The 7,481-nt window shown below is 47.4% G+C and overlaps 1 protein-coding gene across 2 annotated transcripts in view; it reads right to left on the reverse strand.

Moving 5' to 3' along the window:
• Positions 1-6,012, reverse strand: part of TMEM200A (transmembrane protein 200A) — a 72,356-nt gene extending 66,344 nt beyond the window's left edge. The window contains exon 1 of one of the 2 annotated variants that reach the window (XM_082633274.1): positions 5,790-6,012. The gene's annotated coding sequence lies outside the window, so the exon portion shown is untranslated. Of the gene's footprint in view, positions 1-4,965; positions 5,484-5,789 lie in introns of those variants that run through there. The other variant, XM_082633273.1, reaches the window with a different exon arrangement.
• Positions 6,013-7,481: the final 1,469 nt, after the last annotated feature.

Consider the following 7,481-nt stretch of genomic DNA (forward strand, 5'->3'; position numbering starts at 1 on the left):
CTTCACCTACTGGCCCAGCCTACCTTCCTGGTTTGGTGCCCCTTGATCTGTTTCATCCAACCAATGTTTTTGTCAACACAGGTGCTCCTTCATCCTCACCAGACCTTAATAATGTTGCTCACACATGCCAGTATTCTAATTTGGGACCTATTACCTTAGGCGTCCTAAGTGGTAACCCTAATCTGTGCCTGCTGCATCCCCCTGCCCATTTCCCACAAACTCAATAAACTTGTATAAACAATAGTTCTGTGTTCATCACTTTACTTCCTTGTTCAAACTGTCACTGTGTCCCTGGGTCTCTAATCTCATAATGCCCAAAGTAGGGGTCTCTAATCAAATGATCCCTAGAAGACCAGGGCTTCTGGAAATAAAATCCCTAGGCTGGAAATAAGGCACAGGGGTACTTGCTAAAAGCACATGGACATGGATAAATGGTGGGCTCCTCGTTCAATAATATTCTGGGTCCTCTTGGCAAAGTCTAGACATGGAGGGAATTATTTCATCACCTAGCTTTGCCTTGGCTGGGAGGAAGGTTCCACTTCTGGAATTTGCATGGCCATGGTCACCTGAGTTGTTTCCATGTGCAAACTTCACATCGTTGTGCAAGTGGCTGTCTCAAAATGGAGGGGGCAATTCTCTGCAATAATAGACATGTTGCTTTTGATTGGCAGCCTCATTGCCTTGGGAGATCTATATGATCTTAACAGAAGATCATGTCAATCACGGTGCCTCTACCAGTCTCCTTCTCCCCATCCCACCACTAGCATCACATATATACAGGGTTGGGCACATGATCCAGTCCAAGACTATCACAGTAGCACTCTGTGCTGGACACAGAGACTGATTCAATGACCTCCATAGCAGGGCCAACCATAGCCCTTTCAGCAGATTTCTATAAATGGGACCTGGAAGAGAGAAGACCTCTCTTTCCTATGGATCAAAAGCCCAAGGATGCAGGTTTGGAATTACCAACGGTCAGCTTTCTTAGCACGTAGAAAGAGGCCTCAGAATGAAGCTGATTCAGAAAGAAGAGAAGCTGATAAATGGGGAGAGACAGAAAGAACCTCAACAAAGTCATGTGAGGCTCTGGGTTCCAGCCACGACTGGAGCAAAGTCCACGTTTGGACTGTCCAGTCACATGAGCCTATAAATCTACTTTTTCCACCTAACGCAGTTAAATGTAGGTCCCTAGAGTGTATAACCAGATGAATCCTGATCAGCTCCCTTCCACAGGAACACAGGGGGAGGGGGAGGGGACTTGACCCCCTTTCGTGCACTGTAGTGCACTTGACATCCCTTTAGTGCTTGGAGCAGAGTGACAAGGACACTGTAGGAAGGAATGCACAGATCCACATCGTCACACTTTGCTCACATTCCCATGAATTTTGTGTAATTTCACCTCTGCTGACGGTTTCCAAAGCACAATTTGCTATTGGAACATATCCCATTAATTAACAGTACAATGGTCCAAGAATCCCCACCTTTATATGAGAATTTCCTTTTCCCAACTGTACTCAAAAGTCTTGGAAAAGTCTTATCAATGACTGTAATAATCAAATCACCAGAACTCCTGCTGGGGATGGGGAGGGAGATGAGATCAGGAGGAAGCCCAGGACAGGAGTAATCAAACTGAAGATTAACAATCAGAATTCCAGATGTGTCAGGTCTTGGTCTCACAATTGGAGATTCTTATCTTCTAGAATGTAACCTAAATTTTTACTCAGAGATTTGAAACTCCACTAAAATCTGATGCCACCCTTATATCTCTCTCCCGTTTATACAAGGTTTCTAAAGTATGTTCTAGCTTTTCCTGTTTCTACAGAAAGGCAATGGAGTGTACTGGTGCAAACGTGCTTTGAGAAATTAGTCCTGGTTTCATCACCTTTCTGCTTGAATAAACTCTTGTGGTTGTAATGAAAATCGATTGGCATTATGTGTGAAAATTCATCGAAAACCATCAAGTACTAAGTGAATGTTGCTATTTATTACTTTGTTATGTATTTTAAACTCATATAATCAACGATGGGCCAGATGCCCCAGGTCGGATCTCCTTGACCTTCGATTATCATGGTCATTATTCTTTCCCTGTGTCCAGCACAGCCTGTCTTCTCCAGCCAGTCTTCCCCCAACCCAAACTCTACTCACCCACCCCACCACCAGCCACACCTCATCCTGATTTCTCCTCATCAAGCAGCATTTTAAAAAGAGGATGAAAAGATCACAGTCCAAAGTCCTTGGTCTGTCGATGAAAGCAGAGAGGCTCGGAAAAGCCTAGAAGCATACCCAGGGCCACATCATTAGTGTCTCAGCCAGGACAACAACTTGGGTTTTCCAACTCCCCATCCAGTGTCCTTGGAAATCCACCATCCTTCTCCCCAGTGTGAACCAGTCCCCTGATGCTCAAGGACAGGTGCTCAGCGATCTATGGCACATTCTCCAGTCCCCTCCCCGCCAGCCTGTAAGCTCCCATAGGAGAGGCTACTTTGCTGTCCTTCAGCAAGCCTGGCACCATAACAAGGGTTCACCCATGTTTTCTGAATGCTTGGGCACATATCAGACCTTAGCAGACAAAACATATCTTAAGTCCTGAAATGAATACACTTGATAAAACTGCAAATCATATCTTCCGTCATAAAATGAGGGGTCCATCTCACTGCAGATTTGTTTTTTCCATCTCTACACAAGTTCTTTTTGCGAATGTGTTCTGCTTGACCGAACTCCCCATGCAGTCTCCCATTTAGGGAGAGCAAAACTAAATGAAATTTATTTTAAAACTGCCTCCTCTTTTAGACTGTACATTCTATTGATAAGTAATATGCATTACCATGAAGACTATTTTATCTTCTACTGATTTTAAGAAATGTAAAAAGTGACATCTGCTTTTATTTTTGTTCTTATCTATTTTCCTAAATTAAAATGAATTTCTTTTCCTTTATGCTAAGAATTATCATGGAAATAAGAGAATTTAAACAAACCGTTCAAATCCACTCCCCCTGTATGTCAGTAGTTATCTTTCTCTGTCCAATGAGCTGTTGTCAAAATTCTGGAACTACAGAAGTCCAAGTATAGGGATCTAACTCTGGGAAGATTCAAAAGCTTCACTAATAATTCCTCCAAGTTGGAATACAAGTGCAGGCTTCGTTCTTTTTTTTTTTTTTTTTTTGCGGTATGCGGGCCTCTCACTGTTGTGGCCTCTCCCGTTGCAGAGCACAGGCTCCGGACGCGCAGGCTCAGCGGCCATGGCTCACGGGCCCAGCCACTCTGCGGCATGTGGGATCCTCCCGGACCGGGGCACGAACACGTGTCCCCTGCATTGGCAGGCAGACTCTCAACCACTGCACCACCAGGGAAGCCCATTCTTTACAATGATCTTTCCTGAAGAATCCATTCTGCTTATGGGTGCCTTTGGAATACTTCATGTGTTTCTCTGGACCTGCCTCAGAAGCAGCAGGTAAACCTCTATGTGCCAGCTGCCTGGAAATTGCATACAGAAGCTCCCCACACAAGTCTCTTTCACTGAAAGATTCCCCAGCCTAGGATACAAAGCTAATTATAACCAGGGTTACAAATTATACCTAAATCATCTCACAATTATGAGCTCTGTAGTAGGACTTCATTAGAGAAAATCATTCTAACCCTTCAGTATATATATTTTGAGTAAAAAATATCTTGTAACATTACTTTACTAAAGCATTTAACCATAGTTTCTACTTAATAGCAGCATTACTTTCTGTTAAGAAGAATGCCTGTTCTTCTCTTAAGCTGTTTGAAAAGCATGAAACTAAAGCAGATGCTTCTGTATGGGGAAAAAGTAGTGGAAAAATAAAGTGAGATTTGAGAAGTTTTGAAATTTAGCCTACTTTTTCCAAAATGGTAATATATTCTAGTATCAGTAGCCAAATAACAAACTTGAAGGTCATTTTATAAGTGTTTCCATAATGCAAGACATGACAAACCAGCAGAGTAAATAGCTTTCATAGGAGCTGGTAATAATTTATTCATAAAGCACTACAGAAAGTGTATCTCAGAACTCGGTTTGACAGCAAAACCTAAGAGTTCAATATTCTTACTGACAAATAAGAATAGTTGTTGATTCTTGAAATGTTTTCTGTATATACAGTTGTCCACAAGTACTTCTGAAGGTCTTTAGAAGAAAAATCCGGGTAAGAGACACTTTAGCCCAACATACTTAGTCCAACACCAGACTAAGGTGTACTTGGTCTGACTTCAATGAGTAAATTACATAAATGTGAAGCATCTGACTATCTGGCATTACCAATGTCTGAAACTGGTACTGAAATAGTGAACTGTTCTTATTACAAATATCACCTCACACACACATACACATACTTCTCAGTCGAAATCTAGCGGCAGTAAATACACACAGAGAGCTTGTACCTACAAAATGTGAAATGCTGGCTTGGGCAATTAATTATAGCAAAAGAATGATTAATGGAGAAAATCTTTCAAACCCTCAGCCCTTTCTCTTAAGGACAGACTCCATTGGGAGAAGAATAGTGCTGAACTTGGCAAACAATTGCTTCGCGTCTCCATTTCGCCTACAAAGATACTACCACATACAGATATTGCTTTAGGAAACCCTGACCACACTTTGCTCTCGCCAAGGACTACTATAAATTATGCTGTGGACATCTTTACAGAGAATGCTGAGTCTCTGGAACGGAGACAAAGGAGGGTGTAGCTTGGAGAAACCCAGCCAGGCGCTCCAAGGCTCCGGGTTCTGGGAGGCTGCCCCGCACGGCTCCTCTTGCGCTCTGAGGACTGGGGAGTCCGGAACTGACGGCGGGCTTGGTTTATTTCGCAAACTTCAGGAGACAGTGTTTACCCTAACTCCGGGGTCCCAAGCGGGGCGGGGGAGGAGGAATAAAGCAGCGCCCCGTCTCAGCTGCACTGACTGCCCACCCACCTCCCCACCGCCGGCAGCACCCTTTCCTTCCCCCTCACCTGTCCTGAGCTCGGGGCCTCGGGGGTCCGGTCGCCTGTCGCGGCTGTCACTCCCGGAGCTGGTGCGATGTCGGGCGCCTCCAGAGCCGAGCGAAGGAGGCGGCGGGGTCGGGGGCGTCAGCAGGAAGCTCGGCAGCCGCGGGCAGCCGCGGTCTCGCTCCCCATCCCGGCGGGGCTCGGGCAGCGGGCGCGGCGCTGCCAAGGCAGGCGGATGAGTCAGGCGAGGGGGCGGGCGGCGAGGTGTGCGGGCCGGCGGAGGGGAGTGGCGGCGGCGGCCTCTGGGCGGGGGGCGCGTCGCTGTCTGTGCCCGCCGTGGGTCGCCGGGACGCCGGACGCAGCCGTAGGGCGCACGGAGTCCGAGCGCTCCCGCCCTCGGAGGTCACCCGGCGCGGTGCGCCGGGCAGGGGACAGGGAATCGCTGCTCAGTCGTCGCCGCCGCCGCGCAAGAAAGACAAAAGGGACCGGGGGCTGGGAAGGGAAAAGTTTTCTGCTCGGCTCCTGAAAGATGCCCACTGAACCTCACGCCCCAGGCGCCGAAGAGGAGGCTGCGGACGGGGTGCAGGGGCCCGGGCGGGCTACCAGGAGCGTGGCCACGCGATCGCGACCTGATGCACGCCAAGCTCCCGCCGTCCACGACCCGTGGGAACTCCCCCGGCCCGGCCACCCCCAATCTCGCCGCCAGCCTCCTCCTCGAGGATGCAGACAAAATCCAATCCTCTCCCTCCAGGACCCCCAGCCCCCAAGACCCGTGCCGCGGCCGCAAAGTTGCCCTTCCAGAACAGGGAATCACCGCAGACAAAAACCTATCTTTGAGAACAAAATACCCGCTTCCAGGAGCTCTTCTCCGGGCTGGAAGGCCAGAGGGTGGAAACGGACACTCCCACCCTTGGGGCGAGCCTCTCGCTGGAACCCCAGGTCTCGGAGCCGGTGTCCCGCCAGCCCCCGGAGGAGTGGAGAAGACCCGGCTGATTCCCGGTTTTCCTGGAGCAGGCGCTGCAGGACCCTGGCTCCACGCCCCTCGGACTCTTTCTTATCAGACGCCGCCTGGGCGGGTCGGGGTCCCCCTGGCGGGCTGCGCGGGCGCTGCGCAAGCGGAGCCAAGCCCCGCGCGGAGCGGACACCGCGAACGTCCGCTATCTACACCGCTCTGGAGCGCCCACCAGATCTAGCCCGGAAAGGGGCTTCGGGAGAGCAGCTCGGGGACGAGGGTCATGGGCAGGGAGGACGAAAGCGAACAGGATCGCTGAGGGCTTCGATGAGCGGTGCTTAGGTTCAACTCCAAACATCACAGCCAAGGAGGGGTGTAGGTAATCCTCCTTGTCCCCAAACATCCTGTGAGTGGGGACTGTGCCCTATTCATAGAGTAAAATGTTATGATAGTTACCTCCTATTCCGCAGAGACAGAACTGATGGTTGTATATATGCCGGTCAATTCAGTAAATAAAGTTTTATGTAAAACTCTGGATTACCAGATATTCCAACCACAACCCTGGCAGGTACAGAGCATACAATCCCCCAGCGCAGGGAGTGGGTTGTACCTATGTGTCTCCTGAATGCATTTGAGCTGGTAACTAGAGGGCAAGTATGGCATTCTGGTGCAGTGTATGTGTCTTTCAATGTGCAATCTGCTGATCTCATTTTCAAGAAGGGTTTGTTTCTGGATGTGGAAAATGTATGCGAGAGGGAGAGAGAGAGAGAGAATAGAATTCCATGCAAAACTTTAACATTAAAAAAAATCTTGGAAATCAGATAGGGCAGTGAAGAGAGACTGCTGTAGAAATGGATTTCTTTGGTACAATCTTCCTGTCTCGACTAGAAGAACTTGGAGATTTGACACTTTTAGTAAAAATTTCACAATCGAAATGTTAAAAACAAAACTAAAAACTAAAGGGGTTGGTAGTTGGAAGGGGGTGGAGAAATGAGTCACCTCAGTAAACCATCTGTGGTTTTATTTTTGCCCCACCTGTTTCTATAATCTTTAGCCCACAGCCAACTGCTCAACTCACTTAGGTGTTCTTACACATTTGCCCAGGCATCCCATTAAAGGAGTGTGATTTGATTCCATGGTGCCTTCCTTCTAGTTGTAGCCTCTACATTTTATGATGAAATATCTTGAAACCACATTTCTCTGTAAAGCTCCTGAGAGAGGATATCTCCTGATTATGTTCAGTAGCTTCCTAGGAAATGAAGAATGGGCTCGTGGTGTCCATCAGGACCATTAAACATGACATCCTAAGACAAGTAGTGACACATTTAAAATGGTCATCTAGCCATGTTACACAGTGAATGACTGAGCCTCTCTCAAAGATGAAGGCCATGAAATAAGGAATAAGTACATTCTTTTGGCCACAAATATTGATGATTCATTTCTGAACTTAGATTTCAAAAAAAAGCAGAAAAATGGACTACATATGATCACCAAAGGGGAATTATTTACATTTCTGTTAAAAATAATTACTATTATTACCAAAATGTTCATTGCAGCTCTATTTACAATAGCCCAGAGATGGAAACAA

Source organism: Mesoplodon mirus (assembly GCF_964341445.2).
Source record: "Mesoplodon mirus genome assembly, chromosome: 10".
In the NCBI taxonomy this organism is placed as follows: Eukaryota; Metazoa; Chordata; class Mammalia; order Artiodactyla; family Ziphiidae; genus Mesoplodon; species Mesoplodon mirus.